Here is a 16,258-nt window from a genome sequence, read left to right as displayed (position 1 = left end):
ATCGATATCTCACTCAAACTTGACAACATCAATCACACAAAACTTAACGGAACTTCGTGAGATGGGTTAGTATGATAAAGAGTAAATCATTCACTTTGGTACTGTTAGAGACAAGATTCATAATTGTTATCACACAATGCCTACTGTACTATATCATTTCTACAATTTATATTGAGAAATATAAGCCACAGAAACTCGAAAACAAGCAAACTATGCAATGAAAACAAAATCTGTCAGAAACAGAACAGTCTGTAATGATCTGAACATCAACCATAATTCTGCTACTCCAAAAATTATTAGATAAATTGGTGGACGTGAGGAATTTGCCTATTAACCTTCTTCAAAAAGAATCAACTCAAAATCACTCTTCTGTAAAAAATGACAGCTAATCTCGTGAGCACAAAGTTTCTGTTTTTTACAGCTAGATCACATTAACTTTCACCCAAGTCTTCCCAAAGGTCGTACTTGGCACTTTATTGGAACAAAAGCGATAAAACATGATTACTGCAGTAGCTTAATCATGTGAACACACAAAAACAGTAAGGGTAAATATTGGGTTGTCTCCCAACAAGCGCTTTTCTTTAATGCCTTTTAGCTAGGCATGATAATTTCAATGATGCCCACATAAAAGATAAGAGTTGAAACATAAAGAGAGCTGATACGTCTCCAACGTATCTATATTTTTTTATTGTTCCATGCTATTATATTACCTGTTTTGGATGTTTATGGGCTTTATTTTACACAACTATATCATTTTGGGGACTAACCTACTAACCGGAGGCCCAGCCAGTATTGCTGTTTTTTTTGCCTATTTCAGTATTTTCGAAGAAAAGGCATATCAAACGGAGTCCAAACGGAATGAAACCTTCGAGAGCGTGATTTTTGGAACAAACGTGATCCAGAGGACTTGGAGTGCAAGCCAAGAAGCAGCCGAGGCGGCCACGAGGGTGGAGGGCGCGCCCACCCCTCCTGGGCGCCCCCCTGTCTTGTGGGCCCCTCGGGCGGCCACCGATGTACTTCTTCCTCCTATATAAGCCTACGTACCCCGAAAACATCCAGGGATCCACCAAAGAAATATTTCCGCCATCGTAACCTTCTGTATCCGCGAGATCCCATCTTGGAGCCGTCATCGGCGTTCTGCCGGAGGGGGAATCCACCATGGAGGGCTTCTACATCAACACCATAGCCCTTCCGATGAGTTGTGAATAGTTTACCACAGACCTTCGGGTCCATAGTTATTAGTTAGTTGGCTTCTTCTCTCTTTTTGGATCTCAATACAATGTTCTCCCCCTCTCTTGTGGAGATCTATTCGATGTAAACTCTTTTTGCGGTGTGTTTGTCGAGATCCGATGAATTGTGGGTTTATGATCAAGTTTATCTATGAATAATATTTGAATCTTCTCTGAATTCTTTTATGTATGATTGAGTTATCTTTGCAAGTCTCTTCGAATTATCGGTTTGGTTTGGCCTACTAGATTGATCTTTCTTGCCATGGGAGAAATGCTTAGCTTTGGGTTCAATCTTGCGGTGTCCTTACCCAGTGACAGAAAGGGTTGCAAGGCACATATTGTATTGTTGCCATCGAGGATAAAAATATGGGGTTTATATCATATTGCTTGAGTTTATCCCTCTACATCATGTCATCTTTCTTAATGCCTTACTCTGTTCTTATGAACTTAATGCTCTACATGCATGCTGGATAGCGGTCGATGTGTGGAGTAATAGTAGTAGATGCAGGCAGGAGTCAGTCTACTTGTCACGAACGTGATGCCTATATACATGATCATGCCTAGATAATCTTATAATTATTCGCTTTTCTATCAGTTGCTCGACAGTAATTTGTTCACCCACCGTAATACTTATGCTATCTTGAGAGAAGCCTCTAGTGAAATCTATGGCACCCGGGTCTATCCTTTATCATATAAACTTTCAATCTACTTTTATTTGCATCTTTACTTTTTGCATCTATATTACAAAATACCAAAAATATATTTATCTTATCATATTATCTCTATCAGATCTCACTTTCGCAAGTGCCCGTGAAGGGATTGACAACCCCTTTATCGCGTTGGTTGCGAGTTCTTTGCTTGTTTGTGTAGGTTCGTGGGACTTGTGAGGAGCCTCCTACTGGATTGATACCTTGGTTCTCAAAAACGGAGGGAGATACTGACGCTACTCTGCTGCATCACCCTTTCCTATTCAAGGAAAACCAATGCAAGCTCAAGACGTAGCAAGAAGGATTTCTGGCGCCGTTGCCGGGGAGTCTTCCACCAAGTCAAGTCAAGATTCGACCTCCTGCCAACGTGCGATTTCTGGCGCCGTTGCCGAGGAGGTCTTCGCTCAAGTCAAGGCATACCAAGTACCCATCACAAACTCATCTCCCTCGCATTTACATTATTTGCCATTTGCCTCTCATTTTCCTCTCCCCCACTTCACCCTTGCCGTTTTATTTGCCCTCTCTTTCCCAATCTCCTCTCTTTTCCGCTTGCCTTCTTCTTCCTCTCTCTTTCGCTTTCCTTTTTCCGTTTGCTCGTGTGTCAGATCCTTTACCTTATCGTTATGGCTAGTTCCTTATCCGCTCCTATGTCTCCCAAATTTGAAGTTCTTCACTTCAAACAAAGGCAAGGAGAAAATTTAAAAGATTCTTGGTATAGGATGATGGAATCTTATCGCAAGTGCACCCTAGAGGTGAACTTTACAATTCTTCTTCACAATTTTTATGTTGGGCTAAACATGACGGATAGACAACTCTTGGACTGCATTGCCAAGGGAAATTTCATTGAAATTGATCCTAGTATTGCGCATGAAATTATAGAGGGGATAGTGGGAACACTACCTCAAAAGGGAGGACCACATCCTACCCAAGAAGAAACCCAAGTGTTTGGGAAGATTTGCAAAGTAACAATTTTTTTACAAAAATCTCTTGAGCCTCTTAAAAGTGTTAGCGGAAATCTTCACCACATGAATATGTTGATCACCCTTTGCAATAAGCGGTTGGATTCTTTAGATCTAAAAATTTCCGAGTATGAAGGGAAACGTAAAGAACCTCCCGGATTCAAGCATGACTCTGCTAAAAAACTGAAAATTAAAGATGGCACTACTTAGATCTATCTTCGCTTTTATGCCTAGCTAGGGGCGTTAAACAATAGCGCTAGTTGGGAGGCAACCCAATTTTCTTTGTGTCTTTTGTTTTTGTTCCTGTTTAGTAATAAATTTTGCATCTACTTTCTGTTTAGATGTGTTTTCATGTTTTATTTAGTGTTTGTGCCAAGTAGAACCTATAGGATAACCTATGAGATAGTTGATTTGATTCTGCTGAAAAACAGAAACTTTGCGCTCACGAGAAAAAATTCAATAAATCACAGGAACGAGATTTTGCATTTACTATTTTTGCTGCTGTTCAATAAACAAATTGTTTAGGACTTTCTATTTTTGTAGGATTTTTAAGGTTCCAGAAGTTTGCGTTAGTTACAGATTGCTACAGACTTTTCTGTTTTTGACAGATTCTGTGTTGTTTGCTTATTTTGATGCATCTATGGCTAGTATGTAAGGGTATGAACCATAGAGAACTTGGGATACAGTAGGTTTAACACCATTATAAATAAAGAATGAGTTCATTACAGTACTTATGTGGTGGTTTTGTTTTCTTTCACTAACGGAGCTTATGAGATTTCCTGTTGAGTTTTGTGTTGTGAAGTTTTCAAGTTTTGGGTAGAGATTTGATGGACTATGGAATAAAGGGTGGCAAAAGCCTAAGCTTGGGTATGCCTAAGGCACCCCAAGATATTCAATAATAGCCAAAAGCCTAAGCTTGGGGATGCCCCCGGAAGGCATCCCCTCTTTCATCTTCGTTCATCGGTAACTTTACTTGGAGCTATATTTTTATTCGCCACATGATATGTGTTTTGCTTGGAGCGTCATGTATTATATTAGTCTTTGATTTTTAGTTTACCACAATCATCCTTGCTGTAACACACCTTTTGGGAGAATCCTACTCGGTTGAAATTTATTAGAATACTCTATGTGCTTCACTTATATCTTTTGAGCTAGATAGTTTTGCTCTAGTGCTTCACTTATATCTTTTAGAGCACGACGGTGGATTAATTTTGAAGAAATTTTTGATCTCTCATGCTTCACTTATATTATTTTGAGAGTCTTTTAGAACAGCATAGTATTTACTATGGTTATAAATTGGTCCTAGAATGATGAGCATCCAAGTTGGGTATAATAAAAACTAACATAGGAAGTGAATTGGATGCTATGATCAACTTGATACTTGATAATTGTTTTGAGATATGGAGGTAGTGATATTAAAGTCATGCTAATTGGGTGATCATGAATTTAAAGAATGCTTGTGTTGAAGTTAGCAAGTCCCGTAGCATGCACGTATGGTTAAAGTTGTGTAACAAATTTGAAACATGAAGTGTACCTGGCTTGTGCATCCTTATGAGTGGCGGTCGGGGACAAGCGATGGTCTTTTCCTACCAATCTATCCCCCTAGGAGCATGCGCGTAGTGATTGGCTTTTGATGACTTCAATTTTTTTGCAATAAGTATATGAGTTCTTTTGACTAATGTTGAGTCCATGGATTATACACACTTTTACCTTTCCATCATTGCAACCTCTTCGGTACCGTGCATTGCCCTTTCTCACATTGAGAGTTGATGCAAACTTCGCCGGTGCATCCAAACCCCGTGATATGATATGCTCTATCACACATAAACCTCCCTATATCTTCCTCAAAACAGCCACCATACCTACCTATTTATGGCATTTCCATAGCCATTCCGAGATATATTGCCATGCAACTTTCCACCGTTCCGTTCATCATCATCATGACATACATTACTTTTGTCATATTTCCATTGCATGATCATGTAGTTGACATCGTATTTGTGGCAAAGCCACCATGCATAATTTTCGTACATGCCACTCTTGATTCATTGCACCATCCCGGTACACCACCGAAGGCATTCATATAGAGTCATATCTTGTTCTAGTTTCGAGTTGTAATTCCTATGTTGTAATCAATAAAAGTGTGATGATCATCATTATTAGAGCATTGCCCAAAAAGAAAAAAAGAAAAGAAAAAAAAGAAGAAAGGCAAAAAAAGTCCCAAAAAAGAAAAAAAGAAGAAGAAAAAAGAAAATAAAGAAAATAAAAAGGGGCAATGCTACTATCTCTTTTTCCACACTTGTGCTTCAAAGTAGCACCTTGTTCTTCATGTAGTGAGTCTCATATATTGTGCTTCAAAGTAGCACCATGTTTTTCATATAGAGAGCCTCACATGCTGTCACTTTCATATACTAGTGGGAATTTTTCATTATAGAACTTGGCTTGTATATTCCTAGGATGGGCTTCCTCAAATGCCCTAGGTCTTCGTGAGCAAGCAAGTTGGATGCACACCCACTAGTTTTCTTTTGTTGAGCTTTTCATTCATTTATAGCTCTGGTGCATCCGTTGCATGGCAATCCCTACTCCTCATGTTGAAATCAATTGATGGGCATCTCCATAGCCTGTTGATTATCCTCGTCAATGTGAGACTTTCTCCTTTTTTTGTCTTCTCCACACAATCCCCAATCATTATTCTATTCCACCAATAGTGCTACATCCATGGCTCACGCTCATGTATTGCGTGAAGGTTGAAAAAGTTTGAGATTATTTAAGTACGAAACAATTGCTTGGCTTGTCATCGGGGGTATAGAAGTTGGAAACATCTTTGTGTGATGAAAATGAAGCATAGCCTAACCATATGATTTTGTAGGGATGAACTTTCTTTAGCCATGTTATTTTGAGAAGACATGATTGCTTTTATTAGTATGCTTGAAGTGTTACTATTTCTTATGTCAATATGAACTTTTATTTTGAATCATTTGGATCTGAACATTCATGCCACATTAAAGAGAAATTACATTGAGAATTATGCTAGGTAGCATTTCACATCAAAAATTCTGATTTTATCATTTACCTACTCGAGGACGAGCAGGAATTAAGCTTGGGGACGCTTGATACGTCTCCAACGTATCTATAATTTTTCATTGTTCCATACTATTATATTACCTGTTTTGGATGTTTATGGGCTTTATTTTATAGAATTATATCATTTTTGGGACTAACCTACTAACCGGAGGCCTAGCCCGTATTGCTGTTTTTTTGCCTATTTCAGTATTTCGAAGAAAAGAAATATCAAAAGGAGTCCAAACGGAATGAAACCTTCGGGAGCGTGATTTTTGGAACAAACGTGATCCACAGGACTTGGAGTGTGAGCCAAGAAGCAGCCGAGGCGGCCACGAGGGTGGAGGGTGCACCCACCCCTCCTGGGCGTGCCCCCTGTCTCGTGGGCCCCTCGGGTGGCCACCGACATACTTCTTCCTCCTATATAAGCCTACGTACCCCGAAAACATCCAGGGAGCCACCGAAGAAATATTTTTGCCACCGCAACCTTCTGTATCCGCGAGATCCCATCTTGGAGCCGTCGCCGGTGTTCTGTCGGAGGGGGAATCCACCACGGAGGGCTTCTATATCAACACCATAACCCTTCCGATGAGTTGTGAGTAGTTTACCACAGACCTTCGGGTCCATAGTTATGAGCTAGTTGGCTTCTTCTCTCTTTTTGGATCTCAATACAATGTTCTCCCCCTCTCTTGTGGAGATCTATTTGATGTAAACTCTTTTTGCGGTGTGTTGTTGAGATCCGATGAATTGTGGGTTTATGATCAAGTTTATCTATGAATAATATTTGAATCTTCTCTGAATTCTTTTATGTATTGAGTTATCTTTGCAAGTCTCTTCGAATTATCGGTTTGGTTTGGCCTACTAGATTGATCTTTCTTGCCATGGGAGAAGTGCTTAGCTTTGGGTTCAATCTTACGGTGTCCTTACCCAGTGACAGAAAGGGTTGCAAGGCAAATATTGTATTGTTGCCATCAAGGATAAAAAGATGGGGTTATATCATATTGCTTGAGTTTATCCCTCTACATCATGTCATCTTTCTTAATGTGTTACTCTGTTCTTATGAACTTAATACTCTAGATGCATACTGGATAGCGGTCGATGTGTGGAGTAATAGTAGTAGATGCAGGCAGGAGTCGGTCTACTTGTCACGGCCGTGATGCCTATATACATGATCATGCCTAGATAATCTCATAATTATTCGCTTTTCTATCAATTGCTCGACAGTAATTTGTTCACCCACCGTAATACTTATGCTATCTTGAGAGAAGCCTCTAGTGAAACCTATGGCCCCCAGGTCTATCCTTTATCATATAAGCTTTCAATCTACTTTTATTTGCATCTTTACTTTTTGCATCTATATTACAAAATACCAAAAATATATTTATCTTATCATATTATCTCTATCAGATCTCACTTTCGCAAGTGGCCGTGAAGGGATAGACAACCCCTTTATCGCGTTGGTTGCAAGTTCTTTGTTTGTTTGTGTAGGTTCGTGGGACTTGTGAGGAGCCTCCTACTGGATTGATACATTGGTTCTCAAAAACTGAGGGAAATACTTACGCTACTGTGCTGCATCACCCTTTCCTCTTCAAGGAAAACCAACGCAAGCTCAAGACGTAGCAAGAGCATCATGAAGAATATGACTAGCACATTTAAACCTAACCCACTTCCTATGCCTAGGGATTTTGTGAGCACACAACTTATAGGAACAAGGATCAACTAGCATAGGAGGGCAAAATAAGTATAATTTCAAAATGTTAAGCACATAGAGAGGAAACTTGATATTATTGCAACTCCTACAAGCATATATTCCTCCCTCATCATAATTTTCAGTACCATCATGAATCAATTCAACAATATAACCCTCTCATAAAGCATTCTTTTCATGATCTACAAGAATATAAATTTTACTACACTGCACATAAGCAAAATTCTTCTCATTCGGAATATTGGGAGCAAACTCAACAAAATAAATGTCATATGAGGCACAATCCAATTGAAATTTAAAATGATGATGACAAGTTTCATGGTTAACATATTCCCTTATAGTATACATGTCATCACAATAACAATCATAGGTAGCAACTTTGTTCACATAATCAATTGGAACCTCTTCCAAAACAATGGAATCATTACTAACTAAAGTCAAGACCTCTCCAAAATAGTGGGATTGTTACTTCCAAAGGTTGACACTCTTCCAAACCCACTTTTGATAATAGTATTATTCATACTCCAAAAGATATAAGTGAAGCTCATTGAGCATTCTACAATTAATTTAGACTAACCAATATTCAAGCTCAAAATATATAAGTGAAGCACATGAAGCATTCTATTAAACCATACTCAAGAGATTTAAGTGAAGCACAAAGAGTAATTCTATAAGATCATACTCAAAAGATATAAGTGAAGCACATGAAGCATTCTATAAATCAATGAAGGGCTATCTCATACTAGCATGGTTCCTAAAGAAAAAGAAAAACACAAAGGATACAAATCATGCGAATAAAACAAAAATCGAGGTATACCGATAATTGTTGAAGAAGAAAGATGGGATGCCAACCGGGGCATCCCCAAGCTTGGATGCTTGAGTATACTTGAAATATTTACTTGGGGTGCCTTGAGAATCCCCAAGCTTGAACTCTTGCCTCTCTTTATTCTTCTCACATCGGAACTCCTCGTTCTTCGAACACTTAATCCACACAAAACTGAACAAAAAACTTATGAGATCCATTAGTATAATAAAGCAAATCACTACCTTTAGGTACTGTTGCAAACTCATTTCAATTTAATATTAGCACTTTATCTATTGTATTCCAACTTCACCATGGTTCATACCCCCCCCCCCGATACTACCCATGGATTCATCAAAATAAGCAAACAACACATAGAAAACAGAATTTGTCAAAAAACAGGACAGTCTGTAGTAATTTGGAAATTAAGTATTCTTCTGTAACTCTAAAAATTCTAAATAAAATATGAAAATTTAAACAATTTGTACAGAAGTAATGTGCAAAAAGTTTCAGACCCATTTGACTTTCCAGTAAAACAAAATGTAAATTCACGCTCTACAGCCAAAGTTCCTGTTTTTGTAATGCACATAGTAACAAGCAATCTAATCATCCTAAAACCAAAGCTTGGCACATTATTTTTATAATACAATGGATATATACAAGGGGATAATTATTTATAGAGAAGCTTCCATGAAAAATTCTACATTGTTTCCATGAGCATGAACACAAGTGCTCAAGGTCGACCCTCACTTCTTCAATGCATAACTTTCCAATCACTTCTCTTTTTTGAAAAACTTTTTAGGCATATGAGGCAAGTGCATCTTTTTGTATTTTCATTTTTTTTGTATTTTTTGTATGTTTCACCCACAACTAGGAATAACTAAAAGGGAAAACAAAAACTACTTCGTGAAGAAAGCAAACAAGCACACACGAGAATATCAACCCCACGCTATTGCTCCCCGGCAACGGCGCCAAAAAAGAGCTTGATAATCCCCAAATGAAGGGAATCATCGTAGCAATTTCCAAAGGTGGAAGTGATAAGCATGGAGTGTCGAACCCACAAGGAGCTAAAGGTAAGATCAATATTCTCTCAAGTCCTATCTATCACTGATACGACTCTACGTACACCAAACATTTGCTTCCAACTAGAAACGAGAAATAAAACTATGTTGTGGGAATGAAGAGGATAACTTTGCATGATATCGGAGAGCTAAAATATAAAAGTAGGTGTTGTTATCATAAACTTAGAATGTATTATTAAATATTATAAATAGCGAGTGTGGAATAATGATGGTTCGGTGTAAGGAATTATCCTAGGCAATTGTTAACAAGACCAGTAATCACTATTGCAATTTCATATGAGAGAGAGGCATAAGCTAACATACGTTCTCTTCTTGGATCATATGCACTTATGATTGGAACTCTAGCAAGCATCTGTCACTCAAGCAACGCAGACAATAAGTAAACCATGGACATATTGCAACACCCTACAATGGGAATCCCTCACGCTTGCGCGACACGGAGGGCACAATAGGACAACACCAAAATAACACATACAACTTATACCAATCTAGATCATCAATCAAACCAAAGACAAAGGATATCTACTCGAAACATCATAGGATGGAAACACATCATTGGATCATAATATGTGGCATAAAGCACCATGTTCAAGTAGGGATTACAGCAGGGTGCGGGAGAGTGGACCACGTCAAAGAGATGAGGATGGTGATGATGAGGGTGATGTTGATTAAGACGATCACCGCGGCGATGATTCCCCTCCTGATGGCACTCCGGCGCCACCGAGAGAGAGGAGGAAAGGTTCTCCCCCTTGTGCTTCCTTCTTAATGGCCTCCCCCTGGATGGGGAGAGGTTCCCCCTCTGGTCCTTGGCCTTCATGGCTATGATGGACCCTCCGAGATTCTTCCACATGGACTCCGGTGGTGATGGCCCCCTCCGTCAGGGTGCCAGAGAGGGCCTAGATTGATTTCTCATGGCTACAGAGGCCTGCGGCGGTGGAACTTCTGATCTAGGTTATTTTCTGGAAGTTTGGGCATTTATAGGAGAGATTGGCGTCGAGGACAAGTCAGGGGGCCCCACAGGAAGTCCACGAGGCACAAGGGCGCGCCCTAGGGGGGTGGGCACGCCCCCACCCTCATGGGGCCCATGGGACTCCCTTCCGGTAGATTTTGGTTCTAGTATTTTTTATATTTTCCAAAAAAATCTCCGTTCATTTTCAGCGCATTCCGAGAACTTTTATTTCTGCACAAAAACAACACCACGGTAGTTCTGCTGAAAACATCGTCAGTCCGGGTTAGTTCTAATCAAATCATACCAAAATCTTATAAAACTATTGTAAACATGGCATGAATACTTCATAAATTATAGATACGTTGGAGACGTATCAAATCTATGGGCACATAATTCCTATTTGCAATAATAAGAACATCATTAATTCTTCCCATAGGCTTTTTAATAGTAGAATCCGCCAAGTGCAAATTTAAAGAACATTCTTCAATATAGGTAAGACCAAGCACATCACATAAAGATTTCGGAATTGTGGAAACACTAGCAACCAAGTCACATAAAGCAAAACACTCATAATTTTAAATCTTGACTTTGATAGTAGGTTCCCATTCATCATGTAATTTTCTAGGAATTGAAATCTCTAATTCCAACTTTTCTTCCAAAGCTTTCATCATAGCATCAACAATATGTTTAGTAAAAGCTTTATTTTGTTCGTATGCATGGGGTGAATTTATCATGAATTGCAACAAGGAAATACAATCAATAAAAGATCAATTATCATAATTAAAGTCTTTGTAATCCAAAAGAGTGGGCACAACACTGGTTAAAGTTTTGACCTCTCCAAACCCACTTTTATCAATTTTCTCAACAAGATTTTCACCCTCCGAATTATCGAGACGCCTTCTAGCTAAAGTTGACTCTTCTTCGGTCCCTTTTTCATCAATATTAATTTTACTAACCAAGGAATCAATTGAAGAAACACCAATCACTTTAAGATCTTCATCATTTTTATGAAAGCAATCACCAGAAAACGCTTTTTCTACAAATTCTCTTCTAGCTCTTAGCATAGCGGTTCTTTTCTTACTTTTGTCCATAGAAACATATAAAGCTTTAATTGATTCTTCAACCTTAGGAACAAAATTTTTCATCTTGATATTTTCTAAATCATGAGAAATTCTATCAATGCTTCTAGACATATCATCAATCTTACTCAACTTTTCTTCTATCGTAGCATTAAAACTCTTTTGAGCATTGATAAATTCTTTAATATTATTCTCAAGATCAGAGGTGTTCCTATTATTATTATTATTGTTATAAGAAGGATCACCATAGAAATTACCATAATTATTAGAGGAGTTTCCTGGAAAAGGTCTAGGATTAAAATTACCTCTATAAGCATTGTTATAAAAATTGTTTCGCGAAACAAAATTTACATCTATGGCATCACTATTTTTCTCAATCAAGGTAGACAAAGGCACATCATTAAGATCAATAGGAGCATTTTTATTAGCAACCAACTTCATAAGAGCATCAACTTTTTCACTCAAAGTAGAAATTTCTTCAACCAAATTAACTTTTTTACTAGTAGGAGCTCTTTCGATATGCCATTGTGAATAATTTGCCATAATATTATCAAGAAATTTAGTAGCTTCACCCAAAGTAATTTCCATAAAAGTACCACTCGTGGCGGAATCTAAAAGATTTCTACAAACAAAATTCAATCCCGCCTAAAATATTTGTATGATCATCCAAAGATTTAAACCATGGGTAGGACAATGTCTTAGCATCAATTTCAATCTTTCCCAATATTGCACAACATGTTCATGCTCAAGTTGCTTAAAATTCATGATTTGCGTTCTAAGGGAAATAATTTTCGCGGGCGGAAAATAATTAGTATTAAAAGCATCATTGCACTTATCCCAAGAATCGATACTATTGCGAGGCAAGGAAGAAAACCAATTTTTTGCACGATCTCGCAAAGAAAACGGGAATAATCTCAACTTCACAATATCATTGTCCACATCTTTTTTCTTCTGCATATCCCATAATTCCATGAATGTGTTAAGATGAGACGCGGCGTACTCACTAGGAGTACCAGAAAATTGATATTTCATAACAACATTCAGCAAAGCGACATTAATATCACAAGACTCCACACTAGTGGCGGGAGGAGCAACCGGAGTGCTAATAAAATCATTGTTGTTGGTGTTAGAGAAATCACACAACTTGGTGTTCTCTTGAGTCATCGTGACTACGCAACAAGATTGCACTAAAAACAGATCTAACGAGAAAACGGCGAGCGAAAAAGAGGGCGAATAAAACAGCCATTTTTTTGAAGTGGGGGAGATGAAAACGAGAGGCAAATGGAAAATAGTGTAAATAGCGATGAGATGAGATTTGTGATTAGGAACCTGGTAGATGTTGATGATGTCTCCCCGGCAACGTGGTGTCTACTACACAACTTGTTCTTGTAGACTCGTGTTGGGCCTCCAAGCGCAGAGTTTTGTAGGACAGTAGCAAATTTCCCTCAAGTGGATGACCTAAGGTTTATCAATCCTGGGAGGCGTAGGATGAAGATGGTCTCTCTCAAACAACCCTGCAAGCAAATAATAAAAAGTCTCTTGTGTCCCCAACACACCAAATACAATGGTAATTTGTATAGGTGCGCTAGTTCGGTGAAGAGATGGTGATACAAGCATAGTAATGATAGTAGATAATGATTTTTGTAATCAGAACAATAAAAACAACACACCAAATACAATTTTGACAAGTTTCATGGTTATTATGCTCGCCTATCCCTGGTGGCAATCTCTCGACCCAGAACTCATGCTGGTCATGGCAGACACAAGGGAACGATGATAAATGACTTGTTTGTTTTGTGGATGAGGAGTTGAGGTGGAATGTGCAGTCATCTTGGAGTATTAGTATTTATAACCGAGTACTAATACACTCCTAAGTGGGAAAACGTTTAGGTTTTGATCGGTGTGAACAGGTTTGCAATTAAATATAGCGTGGTAGTAATTTGGAATGTGAAGGGATGCAGGCTCAAAATTTATTGACAGTTCTATAATTTCTAAGTGCAGCACTATTCCCAGATGGCGTAACGTGGGCACGCTTTCTTGGCCGCGTACGTGGCTTTTGCACCATAGGGTTCACCACAATAGGCAATATCAGCACACATCTTGTTCCAACAACCATGCGTGCTCGTTATTGCCATCAGCACACTTCTTTTTATTAGAATGTGTGCTCGTCTAACGCACACACGTTGATCTGTCTAACTATTTCTGTTTGTTGTGGCTAATCACAAACAGTTCATCCGTGTGAAGTGTATGCCATCAATCACAGACACTTTGATCTGGCTGACCATTTCTGTTCTGTTGCCTAATCACAAACAGTTAATCCTTCTGAAGCGTATGCCCTCAATCGCACACACCTTTATCTAGTTGCCCATTTCTTTTGTTCCGCCTCATCACAAACAGTTAATCCGAGTGAACTGTATGCCGTATATCGCACATGCCTTCATCTGGCTGTCCATTTCTGTTCTTATTCCTCATCGCAAACAGTTAATTTAACTGAAACCGTATGCCCTGCATCGCACACAAAACTAAAATCAGAACCGTGTTTGATGGCTCGGCCATCACAAACGTTTTGCATCTTTTTGGGCGGTTTTTTTACATCACCATTTGCGATGCATCACACACAGTCTCGTAAAAGGGTCTCTGATCGTAGTGTAGTGTTAGCAGCATCCTGCAGTAGTGGCATACAATGTTATTTTAGTACAAACTCTTTGGCTGTTTGTGACACTTATCGGAATAGCTCGATAGATCGATCGGGGAGGATAACTTTGAGGAACCCTACAAACAATTTAGTCTTATGTTCCGCTAGATCAGAACTTTGGAGTGGTTCTTTTATCACACGTTGAGGGAAGGTTATATGATCCAATTATATTTGCATTGTTGAGAGATTGCACTAGTGAAAGTATGAACCCTAGGCCTCATTTTCAAGCATTGCAATACCATTTGTGCTAAATTTTGTTACTTGCTACCTTGATGTTTTTATTGTTCCTATTACAAAAATCAATATTTACTATCATTACTACACTTGTAAAACCATCTCTTCGCCGAACCAGTGCACCTATACAATTTACCATTGTATTTGGTGTGTTGGGGACACAAGAGACTCATTGTTATTTGGTTGCATGGTTGTTTGAGAGAGACCATCTTCATCCTACGTCTCCCACGGATTGATAATCCTTATGTTATCCACTTGAGGGAAATTTGCTACCGTCGTACAAAACTCTGTGCTTGGAGGCCCAACACGGTTCTACAAGAACAAGTTATGTAGTAGACATCAACCATCACCATGAAGATCTTGACCAAGTAGAAACCTAAGCGGGATGAAACAAGCGGTGCAAATATGTTCTTAAAGGTGACACTTTGTTTTTGTTTTCACTGTGAGGTAACAAAAGAACATGTTATCTTCTCTTTTGTAAAAGGATGATTAGTCACAAGAAAGAGTTATTATTTTTCCTCATCGTATATCATTTTTTTTGTCACACATAATTGGTTCATGCACCTTTTTAATGTAAAATATGTGCATTAATAGTAGGAATCACGTCAAAAGATGTCCAAGTGTATGATAAATTTTGTGGTCTTCGCTAGATGATGTGGTACACATAAGAGAAGATGAACTGCTTTACTGTTTGACATGCCTAGATATTGCAACCAATGATAAAAATGCGAGCAATTATCATACCACTATCACGCCTAAATGCATGATATCACACAAAGCACACAGTCAAACTTCTCTATGTTTGTCAAATATCCCTACTATCAGAAGAAGCCCCCCCTCATGGATTGGAGTACCGTGTCGTTTCACCTTCTAAAAAGATTGCAATTTTCCTTCTCTTAGTTATTTTTCTCACCTCTCTCCCTACACCTCATGTTGTACCGTTGGCTTTTTATTTAATTTGGTCTAGTCCACCGTAAAGACCATCATAGACTGGGTGAAAAAGCCCATTGCTATGTCCACACATAGACATACCCGTGCTATGCATTGCACTACAAACCCAAAAATACAGTGCAAAAAGACGCATAAAGTGTGAGAATTCCATGATGTCTTATGTTGTTCGCATGCTTTCAAGTGTGCAGGGACACCAGATCGAAAAAACACAATTATGGAGCTTTTGTGAGACAAAATAATATAGAATAAGAACTAAATGGGGATTAAGAGAGGGAATGCATGGTGATGTTGATGTAAACCTAAAAGCAGACATGATATTGTGAAGCAAACTAATAAAACAAAGATAAAGGGGGTGAAGGCAGCGCCAAGGATCTTCAGGGCGTTTGTATATAACCCATTGTGCTATTGGCATGAAGATCTTGACTAACTAAGAGCTGGACCGGGATGAAACTAGCGATGTAAACATACAAAGCGATGACCAGTCACAGGAAAGAGATCACTATTTTCCCCATCATATATGATTGCTTTTTTCGTCACACTAATTGGTTAATACACCTTTTTTTTGCGGGAAGGTTAATACACCTTTTTAATCTTACTACGTGGATGGATAGTAGGAACCGCGTCAAAAGATGCCGGAGTGCACGATAAGGTTTGATGTCACACAAAAGAAGACGAAGTTGTTGACATATTTCAAGTAAGGATACAAATGCGAGCAATAATAGCACCGCTATCGCTCCTGAATGCATGACATCGCACATGCTTCCATATCCCCGCAAATTATCAATGAACTATTTTGATTTGCT

This window comes from Triticum dicoccoides, chromosome 2B (assembly GCF_002162155.2).
Source record: "Triticum dicoccoides isolate Atlit2015 ecotype Zavitan chromosome 2B, WEW_v2.0, whole genome shotgun sequence".
In the NCBI taxonomy this organism is placed as follows: domain Eukaryota; kingdom Viridiplantae; phylum Streptophyta; class Magnoliopsida; order Poales; family Poaceae; genus Triticum; species Triticum dicoccoides.
The sequence above is the reverse complement of the archived record's forward strand: the minus strand, read 5'-3'. Positions refer to the sequence as shown.